At 35.9% G+C, this 19537-nt stretch overlaps 1 pseudogene; it reads left to right on the top strand.

Annotated features, from left to right (window-relative positions):
• Nucleotides 1-19006: 19006 nt before the first annotated feature.
• Nucleotides 19007-19106, top strand: LOC119627752 (U6 spliceosomal RNA; annotated as a pseudogene).
• The last annotated feature ends 431 nt before the right edge of the window (nucleotides 19107-19537 follow it).

Below are 19537 nucleotides of genomic sequence, written 5' to 3'. Positions count from 1 at the left end.
GATTCTACAGAAAGAATGTTTTTAACCAAATGAATCAAATACTAGTTCCATTGTGAGATAAATTTATACATCACAAAGCATTTTCACAGATAGTTTGTTTCTAGTTTTATCACAGGATATTCAGTTTTTCCTTATGGGCCTCAATGAGCTCAGAAATCTCCCCTCATGGATTCTACAAAAAGAGTGTTTCTCACTGGTGAATCAAACACAGGTTCCATTCTGTGAGATGAATCCACACATCACAAAGCATTTTGACAGATAGCTTTTTTCTAGTTTTTTTCACGAGATATTCGTTTACTTTTTTTATAAATATATTTAAAATTTTATCAAAACCTTTCCCTCAATTTAAATTGTAAAATAATTTTTTCATTTATTTCTATTGAAGCAGTTAATTATTGTGATTTTTAATTTCTAAACTATTCTTGTATTTCTGAATTAAATTCCAGTTTATACATATTTCTGGGTTTGATTTACTAATATTTTGTTTGGAATATTTACATCTATATAAAGATAGATACATTAGTCTGTATCTTTTTTATAGTAATGTCTTTGCCGCCTTATAATGGTAAGGTTATATTTCCCAAATAACGAATTGAGAAGTGTTCTTCATTTTTTCTGTTTGCTGGAATAGCTGAACAATATTGACTCTTCACTCTGGAAGAATTTACTGTTGAAACTGTTTGACTCTGTAGTTTCCTTCATGGGGAGGTTTTCAAATAACACCTTTTATTTCTCTAACAGATACATAATTATTCAGACCTAACATTTATTTTATGTCAGCATCTATAAGTCATATTTATTTTATACAATATTGTTCCAATTCATCTAAGTAGTAAAGATTTTATTTATTTATTATTTTTTATTTATTTTTACTTTTAAGTCAGGGGTACATGTGCAGATTTGTTACATTGGTAAATGGGGTCATGGGAGTTTGCTGTACAGATTATTTCATCACCCAGATATTAAGCCTAGTAACCATTAGTTATTTTTCCTAATCTTCTCCCTCCTCCCACTTTCCACCCCTTGATAGGCCCCACTGTGTGTTATTCTCTTCTATTTGTCCATGTGTTTGCATTATCTAGCTCCCACTTACAAGTGAGAACTTGCAGTATTTGGTGTTCTGATCCTGTGTTAGTTTGCTAAGGATAATGGCCTTCATCTCCATCCATGTCCCTGCAAAGTACATAATCTCATTCTTTTTTATGGCTGCATAGTATTCTATATGTACTCATTTTCTTTATCCAGTCTATTGTTGATTGACATTTAGGTTTATTATTTTTTTAATAGGCAAAGTTTTGCTCTGTCATGCAGGCTGGATACAGTGGCACAATCGTAGCTTACTGAAACCTCGAACAACTGGGCTTAAACAATCCTCTTGCCTCAGCCTCCTGAGTAGCTGGGACTACAGGTATGTGCCACTACAGTTACAGTTTCCTGGCAAAGGCCCCACCCTCAAGCCTGGAAACCTACAGTCCTAAATGGGAACAGGCATTCCTGTTTTTGTGTCCGTAATTCCTGTTTGATTCACTAGGCCCCCTGTCCTGTACCCAGGTAAACCCCAGACCCCAGGCTCCAGAAGCAGATTAACAGATGAAGAGATGAACAGAGGAGCACAAGAATGCCAGAAAAGAACGGCACAGCAGAAAGAAGAGAAGGCGCACATGAATGCTGAGAGGAGTTCAGCTGGGGATGGTTGGAGAGGTAATCAGCTGCTGGACAGCCAAACTCCAGGGGAAGATCATCTTCCCACTCCATCTGCCCTCCAGCTCTCCGTCATCCCACTGAGAGCTACTTCCACCACTCAATAAAAACCCACATTCATCCTTCAAGTCCACATGTGACCTGATTTTTCTTAAATGCTGGACAAGGACCTGGGTCCCAAGAGCACACAGAGCTGGTTAACACTTAAGCTCTCCGTGGATGGCAAAGCTAAGAGAGTGTGCTGTAACACATGCTCACTTGGGTTTCAGGAGCAAAAGGCACCCACCCCCAGACTCTGCTGTGGGCCTGGAACCCAGGGGCACTTGCCCTGGCTCCTGCACCTGCCCATCTGCATGCTCCCCTTTCTATAAGGGGTTTGAGCAGCAGCGGTGGGCAAGCAGACAAGCCACACCCCTGTCACATGTCCTGAGAGGGGGTTCCAGGAACTCTCCTGTTTCGACACCTGGCTAGTATTTTACAAAAATATTTTTTTATAGATAGAGAATCTCATTATGTTGCCAAACCTGGTGTTGCAATCCTTTTGTCTTGGCCTCCCAAAGTGCTGGAATTACAAGTGTGGGACACCTTGCCCTGCCATTAGTAGTAAAAATTTTAGTGTAAACTTATTCATAATATCATCTTAATATGTTGCTATCCTTTTAGCTTGACAGTAAAGTTTAGCTCATTCATCTTCAGTATTTATTTCTAACAAATGCTTTAAGGTTGATTTTGATAATTTGTATCTTCACGATTTTTCCATTCAAAAATTTTTTTAATTTCTGTTGAGATTTATTGTTGTTGTTAATTCTAGTTTAATTAGAAGCATATTTCTAAGGAGTTGAACACTTCCTAATTACGTTTTGTGTATGTGTCAGTTATATTCTTTTAGCTTACTTCTACACTTTTAAAAAAAATCTTTGAAAGAATTTATCCTTTGAAATTAGTTAACAACTTCTTTATAACCCAGCATATGGCCAATATTGATAAATCATTCATGCACACATGAAAATAACTTGTATTTTGTCATTGTTGGATACAATGTAACAGACTTCGTTAATACACTGGGATAATTGTGTCTACATCTTTCATATCTTACTGTTTTTTCTTTTGTTATTGTTGCTTTATCGGTTTTTGAGAGATGTGTTAAAGTTTCCCAGTTTGATTTTGGATATATTTATCTCCAATCTCCATTTTTATGTATGCTCTTTTTTTTTTTGCTTTAGGTCCATGGATGCCTACTTTGGGTGTATATGGATTGGAAATGTTATATCTTCACTGTGAATTAATCCTTTCATTAATATGACATACCCATTTTTATCTATAATAATATATCTTGTTACAAAAAGTTACTTTGTCTGATAGTTACTTATAATAGCTTTGTTTTAGTTGATATTTGCATAGCAAGTATTTTTGCTTTCATTAGCTTTGTACCTTTATTTTGAAGATGTGTTTCTTTATAGCAGAATACATTTGACTTTTAAAAATTAATTCAGTGTTGATATACAGTGTGAAACAAAAAGATTTCTGTGATCGTATTTGGAAGATGTTATATTTCAACTTTATTAGGAAATTTCTAATACCCATTAGCATATTAATGGTGCTAAGAAGTTTTGCAGTAACAAAATCTATTTAGCTTTGTACAGCCCAGCATTTCCAAGAATTTCCTGGAGACAAGACCCTTTTATTTTGTAATATTGATTAAAGTGAAAAAACTGCTGTTCCAAAAGGACACTCTGAGAAAATGTGTGCTGTGTCTTTCCAGACTTATTTAACTTTTCTTGCTGAACCCATTGGTCTCATTAACTGTCCAGTGGAGCACAGAGAAACCAAGCAACATGTTCTACAACTGGTCACTTCTATTCCTGGAATATACTCCATTCTCAATAACCTGTTTTTCTTAGTTCTCAGAGTACCCCACAGAGTTATCAACTCACATTGCGTACCATTATTTTTTAGGGCAATAGTCACTGCTATAATAAACCACCAACAAAAATAGCTAACGTGGTAGAAGTTAGTGTTTATGAGCATATAATACAAAACACGTTTTCTTGAGTAGTACATGGCTCTCTTCCAAGGGGATTCAAAGACCTAGAGTCCTTCAGTCTTGAAGCACTACTGTTGTTAGCACTTGGCTTACTGGGTCACCATGATTATGTAGGCTTTCTCTTCAAGTAGGCTGAAGAGAAAGAATGAAAGTAGGAACACATACTAATCTTGATCCAGAAATAATAATACATTTGCTCCATTTCCCATCATTATGTAGGATTTGGACAGATAACAGAGGGAAAATACAAATGAAGAAAAATAATCAACAAATTGAAAAGCATGTTAGAGACTTGAAAGGCTTATAGTAAAAGCAGAACTGCAGGTTACTGAAGTGAGGGGATGGGTAAGACTGACGAGATATAAGAAATTGATTAAGTCAAGCAATAGGTAATAAGGACCAGTGAAGAGCTTTGAGTTAGAAAGAAACAGGATCAGAGCTGCATTTAAAAAATTAATTTGATATCAGTATTTTACATGAATTGAAGCTAAGAGAAACTGAGACTAAGACACGTCATGGTGTCTGCTTAGTTTTTCTTAGGTGTCAACACTGTTGCAGACATTGTGATAGGAGCATTTGATTTATCAGTTAATCTCCATAATAATTTCAATGGGTAGACATTGTCTTTTTTTTTTCCTAATAATCATAGTATTAACAAAGTAAATTGCCCAGAAGCACACAGGTAAATAATGCTGATGATAGATAGTTAACTAGTTAAGATCTCATGACCAATGTCCCATTAATATATAATTAAGCATCTACTGGCCGTAGTCAAATTGGGAATGGAAATAGGTGAAACACATGAAGATACAAAGCAGACATGGAAAAGAACAGGCTTGTCAGGATGAATTAGAATACGTTTTTTTAGTCTCCTGTCTCAAAGCTCTTTCCATTTTACCACACATCTCTTCAGCAACTCCTGGGGTCAGTTCCAATCCTATCGCTTTATGATTCTTGAACTGAAAACAGATTTATGCCAGCATAGCAATTATTCAGAATTCATTTCACCACTGAAACGTTCCTGTGGTCTGCAGGATTATGTCATGCTCATATAAGTAGCGATACATCAACATGGATGAACCACAAAGACAGGAAAATAAAATCAGATTGAAAAGTGTAATAGCCCAGCTGTTCCATGAAAATATCAGTTTTCTTTCCAAGGGTTTTTTTAGATAGTTTTTTTTTCAACATTGATAAGGCAAAAATTATTTTTGCTAGGATGTTGATAGTTTCTTTTCAACATTGATAAGGCAAAAATTATTTTTGCTAGAATGTTCAGAAGACCAAAATCTATTTCTTGCTGTCTACCAGTAAGGTTTGCCAGTAACACCTGCAGTGTCAGATAAAAGTCAGAATTTAAGACAAACTATTTATACAATCCCCCAAAGATGAAGAATTAGGCGGTGATGTGTCTGTCATACAAGAATTAAAACTCTACTTCCCTCAGTACCGTTTGAATAGAGATTCATAAACCCCATATATTTTACCTAATGATAGCATTTTACTATTCAAATAGCTTTTCTTCTTCCTTCCTCTTCTAATCTTTCCAACACATTTATGAGGTGTTAAGGCACATATCATTTTCCCATTCTGAAGATGAGAAATAGAAAGTTTCAGAGGAGTTAAAATACTTGCCTCTCACAACATGTATAATTGATGATGGAGAATGTGTATTAGTTCCTGCCTTACTCCTCTTAAGAAAAGGTTTTGTCATTTAATTGTCTGCTATCCATACCTTGCACCTGGTATTCTTGAGTGAGTTCCCTGCACTCTGGAATCTTGATGGTCGTAGAGTTCCCTAGTGCTAGGAATGCTGAGGATTTTACTAAGACTAAGGCAATACAGTAGCCCCGGGAGGGGTGAAGGGTGGGAATTGCAAGATGAAGAAGGATCTGAGTTCTAATCTATGCTCTATTTTCATGTGATCTTATTCATAATGCAGGGAAATATGGCTTTGGTAGACTGGATAATGGCCCAGGACCTAATTCCAGAAAACTGTAACTGTAACCTTATATGGTTAAAAAAAAAAAAAAAAAAAAATCTGCAGACATGATTAAGTTAAAAATCTTGAGGAGGTTAGCCTGGATTAGCCAGGTGGGCCTTGATTTCAATTGCAAGTGTTTTGAAGGAGCAAAATAAGGTTGTAGAGAGAAGAAGAAGGCAACATCATCACTGAAGCAAAATACTGTGTTAATGGCCTTGAAAATGGAGAAAGAACCCCTGAGCCAAGGAAAGCACAGTATGCAGTTCTTGAATCTGGAAAAGACAAAGAAACAGATTATCCCCTAAACATTAGGAGAGAGCCTGGTCCTAATGACACCTTGATTTCAACTCAGAGCAACAGATTGTTGACATCTGACCTCTAAAAAATTTAAGATAATACGTTGATGGTAATCTGTTATGACAGTAAGAAACCAGTACAATGGCTTTTCAGGACTGTCATTGGGATTAAATGACCTCTTGCAAGTAAATGACGGGCAGCGTGCAGGTGCCAGACCTCACATTTTCATCTAGTCATATTTCTCCGAAAGATCTAGAACATAGCAGAAACTTTAGGTAAATATATTCTCTTTATCACTATTTTCTCCCAGAAAATTATCTTTAATTCTCTACTCTTGAGAACTTATGTATCATAACAAACCTCAAAAATTTCTTCTAATCTTTGCTGAAACATCCTAAAAGAAAATCAATCTCAGGTTGTCCAGTCTACACTTCTTTTGTTTGATATATACTGATCTTATTAAACCTTCCAAAGACATGAGTAACTTTGAGGCCCTGTAGAACTCCCACAGAATTCTGAGTTGGAGAGGGAAAACTGTAAAAACAGAAACAGACATTGGACTTCTCAGTTCCTCCTCCATCCTGATCCAGGACATTAGCTAAATTTAATGCCTTATCTGTATTCTTAACCTCTATCAGATATGATTTTCATAAGAATGGAACTACACAAGATGGAATGAAGGAAGCCGGAAGAAATCTTGTGGCAACCCAGAGCGAGCAACACTTAGTACAATGCAGATGTTAGCAATACTCGTCACTTCCTTCTTTCCTATCTGCTTCCTGCAAAACATCTAGATGAACACTATGGGAACCAGATAAATACTATGAAGCTCAGTTAGTTTGAATTCGACTCTTTGTCCTGCCCTGCTATGCACTTTTCCATGCCAATAGAATTGAATGCCGATGCCAATACATCCCAAGATGTTGTTCTTTTATGAATGGACATATGTCTTGGCATTCCTGTGCTGTTGTGCATCAGTCTCGGAACATAATTTGTCAACTATGCTACCCTTGCTTCTATACCCTATCAAACAGAATGAATATGTTTTCGACAGTCTACTCCAAGTAAATTACTGTGACCTTGACAGACTCTTTGGACATTGTATGTTGGGCAGCTACCTTCTCTTGTCAGGATTAGTCTCTTTAATAGGATCAAGTTCCCTAGCCTCTTTTTTCATACTGTAAGCTTTCTCTGCCCTTCCACTTTTTTTTTTTTTTTTTCCTGAGACATTCTCACTCTGTTGTCCAGGCTCTAGTGCAGTAGTGTTATAATAGCTCTACCTTGCTTTTAACTAGCCTTCATGATTTTTTTTTATGACTTATAATAACGCGCCTGCTTCATTTTGCCAATTTGAAATCAGATCTTCTACCTTAATTTGTAATTCAAAATTTCCTATTAGCAAAACTACCCTGGGATGCCATTTGGGGAAAGATTGATTTTAATCTCAGTCTCTCTACTTGCTCTCTATGTAATATTGAACATATTCTTTAAAATCACAGATTTAACAATTACCCCTGATATACTGTGATAACTAACAGCAGTCCCAATTTCTTTGGTGTATATTGTTAGAAATATATGGAAAATTGTGTGTACTCATTTTGTGTAAAGTCTAACAAATTGTAATGGGTGATACTTGTCATTCCCCTTTACTACCAGAGAAATCCCAAACAGAAGCTCTCCTTTCTGCTGGATATTAGACCTAGAATAAAAACATTATACGATTCAATTAGATACACCTCCTCTGTCTTTTCCTTTGTCTCACTAAGTCACTACTTCTCAAGTACTACTTACTGCTTATATTAGTCATGGTTCTTTAGAGGAATAGAATAGGCTAGATGTGTAGGTGAAGGGGAGTTTATTAAGAAGTATTGACTCATACAATCACAAAGTGAAGTCCCACAATAGACCATCTGCAAGCTGGGGAGCAAGGAAGCCAGTTCGTGTCTCAAAACCTCAAAAGTAAGGAAACTGACAGCACAGCTTTCAATCTGTGGCTGAAGGCCTGAGTGCCCCTGGCAAACCACTGGTGTAAGTCCAAGAGTCCAAAAACTGAAGAACTTGGAGTCTGATGTTCGAGGGCAAGAAGCAGCCAGTACAGGAGAAAGATGAAGGCTGGAAAACTCAGCAAGTCAGCTTCTTCAACCTTCTTCTGCCGGCTCTATTCTAGCCCTGCTGACAGTCGATGAGATGGTGCCCACCCACACTGAGGATGGGTCTGCCTCTTCCATTCTAAGGACTCAAATGTTCATCTCCTTTGGGAACACCCTCACAGACACACCCAGGAATAATACTTTACATCTTTCAATCCAATCAAATTGACATTTAATATTAACCATCCCATTGCTCATCACTAAAACTTGAACTCTTTTCTTAGAATAAACTTCATTGAGAATGACTTATATTAGGGGTAGGGTTAGAATAATCATAGCTTTAAATCTTCATTATATGTTGTGTTTGCTGTGGCAATATATTAAAAATCACCCCAAAACCCTTTGACATTCTTCTCACTGAAATGTAAGTTCTATTAATTTCTCCTGTTACCACTGCTACTACTGCCTTGCATGCATAGACACATAATTTAGCATGCTCAGCTTCTCCTACTCTGCTTAAGGTTGCCTATTTACAGAAAACCTCCTACCTGACTAATCACTCCCCATCCCTTGAATTTGAGATCCGTGACTACTTAACCAATAGAATGCAATAGAAATGGTGGCTTTTTGGGCCCAGGTTGTAAGAAAGTGGCAGCTTCCTCTTTTAGCCTTTTGAGATGCCCACTCTCAGACCACAGCTGCCGTGCTTTGTGGAAGCCAGAAACACAAGTATTCTGGACCACAGTTATGTGAATGGGTGAACCACTCTGTGATTTCAGCCTCTAACACTGCAAGGTCCTTAGCCTTACACTGGTCAAGCCAATGGCGCAAGGAGCAGAGATCAGCTGCTCTTTGCAAGCCCTTGCTAAAACTACAAATACATAATGTCAATGAAAAGAGTCAAACGCTGTAAAATATTTGAAGAGATTGATTCTGAGTCAAATATGAGTGACCATGGCCAGTGACACAAACCTCAGGAGGTTCTGAGAACATGTGCCCAAGGTGGTTGGGGAGCAGTTTGGTTTCATACATTTTGGGGAAGCATGAGACATCAATCAAATACATTTAAGAAAAACATTGGTTTGTTCTGGAAAGGACAACTCAAAGTTGGGGGTGGGGTTCACCTACAGGTAAATTTAAACATTTTCTACTTGACAATTGAGTTTGTCTAAAGACCTGGGATCAATAGAAAGGAAAAGTTCAGGTTAAGATAAAAGATTTTGGAGACCAAGGTTCTTTTGAAGTCTTATAGTCACTGCCTTTAGGGACAATAGATTGCAAATGTTTCCTATTCAGACTTTTAAAAGGTGCTATATTCTTAGTTAATCTCTTTAGAATTAGGGGTCCTAGAAGAACAAGATCTAGCTATGTTAATAGAACTTCTTTACTCCCCCACAAAGGACGTCTTTGCAGGACCATTTCAAGATATGGCAAAGAAACATGTTTTGAGATAAAATATTTTTATTTTCTCCCTTGTCTCATAATGTTATGCCAGAGTTAGTTTGGAAAGTAAGTCACCATATATAGGGCTAAATAAAACCCATCTGAGGAGAATTTATGGATTGTAGGGCATGACTCCCCAGATCCCTTAGGTAGGAGTTTGGGCAAGATTTAAAAAAAAAAAAAATCAGAGCTTAGTCCTCAATGATAAAAATAAATGATTATAGCTATTTTAAACCACTACATTTGTAGTTTTTTCTTTTTAACATAGTAATACAAAATTAGAGCAGAAGGTTGTATTAAAAAGACCAACAATCTGCCAATTTTCTTAGGACAGGAGGACTTTTCTGTTTTAGTAGTTGCCTGCAGGACTCTCAGAGGCAGTGAAAGCACACTTTAACAATTTTGTGTGTTTGTGTGTATAAACAGGGGAAAGAGCGAAATTGTGTTAAAAGGAATAGTGTGGGACTCAAAGTTGAGGAAGTATATTTCAAATCAAAAACAACCTTAAGAAGAGAAACAGAGCCAAGAGGTGATCAGGCCAAAATAAGCCAGAAGACATGAAATAAGGTTAAAATCAGTTGGTTGAAGTGTCACTTAAGCAAATAACAGAAACGACAATTTCTTGCCAATGTTCCTCTTTTACATGTTTCTCATGCCTTTTGTGTTGGCAGGACAGATGAGATTCATAAAAACAATCTTAACTGAGGTGCCTTTAATGTTCAAGGTATGCTATAAAGTGCATAACCTAAGAATGCCCATTGTGCTAGCCCCAACCTGGTAACTTTGCAGGAAACAATTGTTCTTTACAGTCCAACCTACATTTTTCAACAACACGGCAGGGATACTGACCTATAAAAGTGTGCCCAAGAGCAAAACAGATTTACAATAAAAGGAGAAGATGTTGCACTCAGCAAAGGGATAGTTACAGTTCCCAGAGTTATGGGCTGGACTGAAGTGCAAGATCAGTCCACTCACTATGGTGATAAAAATTGACTTACAAGAAATATTTTCAGTGGATTAAGATTCTGAAGCAGAGTCAAATGTATTTCATGACTTGAGTTGCTTGTTAAAACTGCAGGTTTCTGAGACCGAGCCTCAGAATTCTAGATTTATGATGTGATGACAGAGATCTACATTTTTGACAATTATCCAGGATGATTTTGACAGACAATGATGTTTGACAAACAATAATTTTGATACTGAATTTTTGCGGGTTATAGGATTTACTCACTCAGGAGGTGACTGTGTGTTTATGTTCATTTTTACTTAGTTCATATCAAAAGTTAATGGGAACCCCTTCTCCTTTTCCTTACTCTATGGCAGACACAGACACACACTTCTAAGATCCCTCTTCAGGAAAGAACTTATTATCAGGCTGTGAGTGTTGTCCTTAGGTGACATTTCCCCAGCTGTTACCTCATTCAGTTCTGCCTCAGATTTTAAGTTGAAGTCACACTTTTCTTAACTGGGAAAGCTTAACTAAGCAAGAAGTGTCCTTGCTGTACACTGAAGCCCAAGCGGGAGAGGAAGGATGTTCCTGGTGTGTGAGGGGGTGGGGAGTGAGAAGCATGGTGTGAGCCCAGTTGAGTGAGAAGGGCGTCTGATCCATGAGGATGTGCATGCCAACTCAAGGACATACCCATCCACTCCTCCACGTGGATGTGGATACTCTACCATGCAGATGCTCTCATTACCCTGCTTGGGTCTGAAACCCTAAGCCAAGTCATCCACAAACAGGGATGCCCTGTTGGGCTGTTTCTCCATGGCAGTCCATCCTGTACAGATACCCTCTTTCACGTGTTTGGATTTGTGGGAAAAAAAATCACCTTTAGCCTAGGGTGACGCTTGGAACAGAATTGGTTCTCATTACATGTTAACTGGATCTGAATTTTAGGAGCTCTGAGTATATGTCAGAATAGATGATTGGAATGTACAAATATTGGCTTCATGTTTTTATCTGATCTTATTACCACTCCAGCTCTGCTAACCTTCCAATCAATAGCCTATTAGGCCCTCAGTTGGACTGAAGAAGGTTGATTGACCAGATGTCACCAGGAAGCTTGAGGCCATCAAAAGATGAGGATGCAGCTAGAGCTTATGTTAACAGGAAAGAGACACACTTCGTTTTCTTAATCCTTTCCCTGGGTACAAAATGATTTTATTTCAAGACTGACACTTGAGCTGCTCATTTAGTGTTCCTCCTACACATTCCGGCCCATCAGACAATCAATCAAAAGCTAATCCACCAACATACTGACTTGCTCAGGCCAAGACCCTCCTGAAAATTCCTGCCTGGTCACTTTGCAGATGCGTGAACAGCTATCGATTGACTGCAGTATCCACAAGAAAAATATATAAACCTCCTCAATAGAGGACAAATATGACAGGATACCATCCACCTATCTTTTAAGATTCCACAATCAAATTTTAAAATCTGGGCAAGTGGTAGCTATTTCTCTCTTTCTTATTGTGCTGAAAACTTTATCATAAATCACACCACCTGAAACATACTTTTGAACTTACCTGGAAGATGGATGATTGGCCTTTTCCCTGAGGGCAAGTGAAAGGTTGAACAATTTTATCTCAAGGAATTAAAAAATGTGTCTAAGCCATAACTCTACTGCGAAGGTTGGCTAAACTTTCCAAAGTATCATTTGCTAGATTATTTCTGACTTGGGTTTTTAATTTTTTTCAACCATTTACTGATTTACTACTTTCTAGGTTAGAGACACAGGATATAAAATAGAAGCCAATGAATTTCCATTATATGTAAGGTAGCATTCAATGTGGGAATGAGAATGGGATATAGAATGAAATACATTCACTAATTTCATGCAATTAGATAAATGTTAAAAATAATGTCTTTAAAAGCACTCTGAATAGGAAGCTTTTTGTTTATTTGTTTGTTTAAAGAAAGGAGTCAGTAAGTTTGTGTTAAGGTATTGAGAACGCTTTTCATTGGATGCAATATTCAATTTGGTCAACTAGGATGGCTAGAATAACATTTTCCTTTCAGAGAGAGCTGTCCATGGTGACTTCCTCATGTAAAGAGTGTTTATGCCGAGTTCCAGAAGCAGGTTGCTTTGTTTAAAATCCCAGTTACGCTGCTGCTAGCTATGAGGGCTTGGGCAAGCCCCCTTGTCTTGGGCCTCAGTTTTCCAGCAGTAATTAGCAGGACAGAAATTTCTTTTAGGGACAGGGATAATAAGAATTGCTCCTGTTCTCACTTCTTCACAGTCGCTATTAGATGGGATGTGTTTTTGTGAAAGGGCAGGATATTCTTTCCTGCCCTTTCAGACCTGTATTTGATTCCTCTGCCATTCAGACCTATATTTGAATCTCTTAAAGTACAACCACAAATAGGATATCATTTGTCTTTCTTAAAATCCTCCCAGGGGACAGAAAGCACACATGCGCGCGCGCACACACGCGCGCGCACACACACACACACACACACACTTCATTTGTCAATACTGTTTACTATTTGGTAGACTAAATGTAAATTTGATGTTTACCCCAGCAGTTGTTGATGGCTTTTCATGGACAATGACATATCCTTGGACTCCTTGACATTTCATTTTGTGCTCCTGGGGCTGCCAGCTCTTTTCTGTAACTGCCTGTCAAAATAACAAGATCTTGCCTGCTTATTTAGAACAACCTGCTTAATAACTGACAGTCTAATCCTGCCCCAGCCGTTTAGTCATACAAGCTGGCTTTCATAGCGAGATTGGGATATTTTGTCCCTAGAACATAAGGTGTACACTTAAAATATCCTCAACAATACTGACCCAGAATGGCAACTTGAAAGGTGGGGGTTCTTTGTGAAATCACGACATTGGTATTCTTAGAGCTTTACAGATATAAATAATGAACATGAAATCTTGAAGCGAAAGTAGAATCACAGTGAGAGTCGAACACACCCAAGAAATATTTGGTGTACAAAAATAAACTTCTCCCTAATTCATTCAACTAAAAATATTGTTGAATGACAAAGATGTATACTGTTCTACCACAGAATTTCCTCTTTGAGAGGCAGCTGGAAATAGCAATCGTGCTTAAGGACCAGGGTTTTGCAGTCACATAGATTTCAACACCTTCTCTACCTCTCATTTAGCTGTTTTATCTTGGGCTAGTTACCATCTCTGAGCCACAGCTTTTCTAACATAAAATGGGAAAGATGCTCTCCTTAAATGCTACTTGAGAATGATAACTAAGAATTCTGCGTACAGAATACTTAGCAAAATATTGACACATATGAGGTACACACATTGATTTTTTGCTTTTTTTTTCTGTTAGAGTTATCATCATCATCATTGGCAACATCGATATCATGCTGCCATTCTCTTCCTCCTCTCAGCCCACACTCAGGTCTAAACAGTGTTTTAGGATTTGGCTCTCAGACCTCATATCCCACACTCTACCTCCATCATTATTTTCTAGCAACACTTGCTTTCTTTCTGGAGGCAACATATTCCTGCCTGCAGGCATCTTCACTAGCTGATGCCAGAGCCTGAGATTCTCTCCCTCAGGTTTTTGCAGAAGTAATTTTTTTCATCATTCAGGCCTTGACTTACAAACCAGCTTCTCTGCAAGGTCTCCTCTGACCATGCAATCTCTTTTAATGATGTCCCTGCATTTTATTGGAGCTGAGTCTTCATCCTAATTAATTTGTTTGTTGGTTATTTACACATCCCCGTGCAGTCTCCATGATAGCATTGCTTTTTTACTCATATTTCACATTGTATTGCCTACGTTTTTTTTTTAAGTTTATTTATTTATTTATTATTATTATTATACTTTAAGTTCTAGGGTACATGTGCATAACGTGCAGGTTTGTTACATATGTATACTTGTGCCATGTTGGTGTGCTGCACCCATCAACTCGTCAGCACCCATCAACTCGTCATTTACATCAGGTATAACTTCAGTAACTCAGGGTGGAAAAGTTTCCAAAAAGAAGCTCATTAAATGGGTGATACAATGAATCAATCATCAATGAATAAAAAGTTTACTTCAGAATAAACTTCAAAAAGATAATACTTCACTACTATGCGCTATGAAGGTAGTGGTCTTTGATTCAAATCTGGATACGTGCTAATGGAGAGATTTTGGACTAACGTCTTAATCACTAAAGCTTCGAGATTTCCATCTGTAAAATTGAAAATGTTATAAATTATCACAGAATTTTATGAAGAGTAGATGAAAACATGCATGTAAATCACTCAAAAGATATCTTGGTACATAAAAAAAAAAGTGTCCATTATTTATTATTGTTAAAATTGAATACTAGCTAAAAACACATTCGGCCCAATATCAGCAATTTTCTGTGGATTCCTGGCATCTGTTTGCATCTTTGTATATTTCATATATGTGCTTCCAGGAGACTCCGATTTGGAGGTCAGTTACTTGGCATGATGTGCTCCAAGCATTTTTAAAAATTGAGATACACTCCATTCTTTTACAGTTATGAGAGTCATCATTTGAAATTGGATAATTCAGTGTTTTTGCTATACTCACAACATGGTGCAGCAATCACCACTATGTAATTCCAGAATATTCTTCTAATAGCAAGAAGACATCCCACATCCATTAGCATTGCACCCCATTCTCCTCTTCCCACAGCCAATGTCAACCACTGATCTCTATCAATGGATTTTTCTCTTCTAAACATTTTATATAAATGAAATCATAATATGTTGCTTTATGTGTTGCTTTTCTTCAACTTGTACTAATGTTTTCAAGGTTTACCTAAATTACCATAAATCAGTACTTCATTTCTTTTTATTGCCCAATAATATTTCATTTTGTAGATATAACCATATTTTGCTATTCCTTTCTTCAGGTAATAGACATTTAGATTGTTTTTACATTTTAACTATTTTGAATAATGCTGCTATGAACAATAATACATGTTTATGTGCAGATGTAGATGTTCACTCCTCTTGGGTATATATCCAAAAGTGAAATGATTGGTCATGCGGTGGTCATATTTAATATATTGGAGAACTACAAAACCATTTTCCAAAGTGGCTGAATTATTTGACAATCCAATCAGCAGTTTGTGGGAATTCAAATTTCTTTGCATCTTCACCAAAATGTGTTTTGCCCGCCTTTTTTTATTATAGCCATGTAGTGAGTATGAAATGGTATCTTATTGTGGTTTTGAATTTCTTAGTGACTAAGGATGCTAAGCAAATTTTCTTTTTTTACCATTTATTTTTGGTTCAGAAGAAGTACACGTGCAGGTTTGTAATACAGGTGAACTTCTCATAATGGAGATTTCGTGTACAGATTATTTCATCACCCAGGTAAGAAGCATAGTACCCAATAGGCATTTTTCTGATTCTCTCCCTCTTCCCACCTTCCACCTTCAAGTAGGCCCCAGTGTCTGTTCTCCTATTAGTGTCCATGTGTTCTCGTTGATTAGCTCCCACTTATAAGTGAAAACATGTAGTATTTGGTTTTCTGTTCTTGCATTAGTTTGCTTAGGATAAAGGTCTCCAGCTGCATCCATGTTGTTGCAAAGGACATGATCACATTCTTTTTTAAACCTGCATAATATTCTATGGTGTATATGTACCACCATATATATATATATATAGTCTACCATTGATGGGCATTTAGATTTACTCCATATCTTTGTTCTTGTGAATAGCACTATAATGAGCATACATGTGCAGGCATCTTTCTGGTAGAACAATTTATATTCTTTTGGGTATATATCCAGATTACATATATATATATATATATATATAGCTTCCTTCTAAGAGTTTTAGATTTTTCACCCTTACATTTAGATCTTCAATCCATTTGAATTATTTTATATGGTGTAATGTAGGGGTAGAAATTATAGATAGATAGATAGATAAACACATAGATAGATAGATAGATAGATAGATAGATAGATAGATAGAAGATAGATAGATAGATAGATAGATAGATAGATAGATGCAGTTGTTTCAGCACCATTTGTTAAAAAAAATAAATAAAATATTATGTCTTCACTGTATTTTATTGGCACCCCAGGTGAAAATCACTTGACCATGGAAATACAAGTTTATTTATGGAGTCTTCATTGTATTCCATTGATCTACACGTTAAACCTTATACCACTACTACACTGTCTTGACTACTACAACTTTTGAGATATGATATCAAGAAGCGTGAGTCCTCCAACTTTGTTCTTCTTCAAGATTGTGTTGGCTGCTTTAGTCTCTGGCATTTCTATATATATATTTTAAGATCAGCTTGTCAATATCAGCAAAGAAAAAAAGCATATGATATTTAGACAAGGAATATGTTAAAACCGTAGATCTAATTGGAGACTGTCAATCTTCAGAATATAGAGTCTTCCAATCTAAGAACATGGGAAGTCATTCTATTTATTTCTTTAATTTCTCTAAACAATGTTTGTGATATTAAGTGTGCAATCTCGCACTTCCATCATTAAATTTATTCTTAAATATTTAATTATTTAGAGGCTATTTTAAATGGCATCAAGTTCATTTCCAGCTTATTCACTACTAGTATAGAGAAATACAATTAATTTTTATGTATCGATCTTGAATCCTGCAAACTTGCGTAACTTTTTATGAGCACTAGTGGATTTTTTGCTATATAATTTAGGATTTTCTATTTGTAAGCTCATGTAATATTCAAATAGAGATAGTTTTACTTCTTATCTTGCAATCTTGATGTCTTTTATTCCTTTTTCTTGCATAAATGCCAAGGCTAGAATCTCCAGCACAGTGCTGAATAACAAGTAGTGAGATTGAAAATCTTTATCTTGTGAATTACCTTAGAAAAAAAATATTTTAATCTTTCACCATTGTGTATGATGTTGGCTGTGGGGTTTTCGTTAGCCAGCTTTCCAGGTTCAGGTAATCTTCTGCTATCATGAAATAGTTTAGGATTTTATCAAAGGCTTTTTCTGTGTCTATGGGATCATCATGTGTTTTATTATTATTGTTTTTCTAGTATGGCATATTATATATTTTTTGTTGTATGTTGAACTAATCCGTATTCCTTTGATACACTGCATCTGATGCCACTTTGCCCTACCTGGTGTAATTCTTTTAAGATATTGCTGGACATGATTTGCCAGTATTTTGGTAAGCATTTTTTGTGCTTATATTCACAAGGGATATTTGTCTGTAGTGATAATTTATTGTGAGGTTCTTGTCTGATTTTGATATGAAGGCAGTGCTGGTCTCATAGAATAAGTTGAGAAGGGCTCACTTCTAATATATTTTTGGAAAAGCTTGCAAAAAATTAGTATTAACTTTTTAAAAACGAGTTGAATTCACCAGTAAAGACATCTAGTCCTAATTTTTTTTGTGGAATGTTTAAAAATATTATTTCAATCCCTTGACTTGTTATTGTTTTTTCATTTTCTGTTTCTTTTGAGTAGCTTCTGTATCGTTCTAAGAATTTGTAATCTTTATCTAAGTTAGCCAATCATTTTGTACACAGTTGTATATAGTAATCCTTTATCTTTTTAATATAAAGTTGGTAGTATTTTTCCCTTTTTCATCCTGATTTTAGTAATTTGAGTATCCTCTCTTTTTCTTGGTTATGCTACCTAAAGATATGTCAATTGTGTTAATTTATTTCACAATCCCAGTGTTTATTTTTTGTTGTTGTTGTTGTTGTTGTATATAGTTTTTCTATCCCCATCTCATTTACTTTCATTCAAATTTTTATTATTTATTTATTTATGTTTAAGGTTTCTCTTGATATTCTTTTTCCATTCCCTTAAGAAGGAAGATTGGGTTACTGATTTGTGATCTCTCTTCTTTTTTAACACAGGTATTTGCAGACATCCATTTTTTCTCTAATCATTCCTTTAGCTTCATCTCATATGTTTTGTTATACACCGATCTTATTCAAATTCATTTTGAAGTACTTTCTGATCTATCTTGTGACTTATTCTTTGATTATTTAGAAAGATGATTATTTAGAAAGATGAGACTTAAATTTCCACACATTTACAAATTTCCAAACTTTTATTTTCTTAATTTATTTCTAATTTTATTCCACTGTTATTAGGAAACATACTCTGCATGATTTAAATTCTTTAAATTTATTAAAGCTAATTTTATGGCTTAATTTATGCTCTATCTGGAGGAATGTTCCATGTGCACTTGAGAATAATTTGAATTCTGTTTTGTTGGATGGATTATTTTATATGAGATGTCTGCTCATTCTGGCTGGTTTATATTGTCATTCAAGTATTCCATTTCCTTGCTTATCTTATGCCTAATTGTCCTATCTGTAATTGAAAGTTGGTTATTAAAATCTCCAACTGTTACCATTAAATTGTCAAACTCCCCCTTCAATTATGTTAGTTTTGTTTCATATATTTCATGGCTCTGTTGTTAGGCACATTTATACCTCCTTGTTTGACCATTTTATTATTATAAAATATAATTTTTATCATTAGCAATAACTTTGTGGTCTTAAAGTATATTTTGTTGGAACTATACATAGATCAGCATTGCATCAGTGCAAGGATGACACACAAATTCATAAAGCATCCCATAACTTTTTTAAAGCATATTATGTCTTTTATTTATATCATTACCTCAGTTTTCTTTATGTTATTTTTTGTTTGCCTGGGATATCTGTTCCTATCCTTTTTCTTTAAACTTATTTGTATCATTCAACTTAAAGTATGTGTGTTGTAGCAATATATAGTTATATATATATTTTTTTTTCATTCTGGTAATTTCAGTCCATGACATGGATAATTAGAATACTTAATTCATTTGCATTTTGTGTAATTCCTGACAGTTTCAGACTTATGTCTGCGATTCAGCTATTTGTTTTTACATATCTTGTATAATTTCTGTTTTTCTTTCTCCATTTTTTTCCCTTATTACCGCCTTCTCTTATGTTGTACAGGTACTCTATAATATCACACTTTCGTTCTCTTGCCATGTCACTTATTATATTTTTTAGTTATTTTCTCAGTGCTTG

Source organism: Chlorocebus sabaeus, chromosome 27 (genome assembly GCF_047675955.1).
Source record: "Chlorocebus sabaeus isolate Y175 chromosome 27, mChlSab1.0.hap1, whole genome shotgun sequence".
Lineage (NCBI taxonomy): Eukaryota > Metazoa > Chordata > Mammalia > Primates > Cercopithecidae > Chlorocebus > Chlorocebus sabaeus.
Note: the sequence above shows the minus strand (reverse complement) of the source record. Positions and strands in the feature narration are given on the sequence as shown.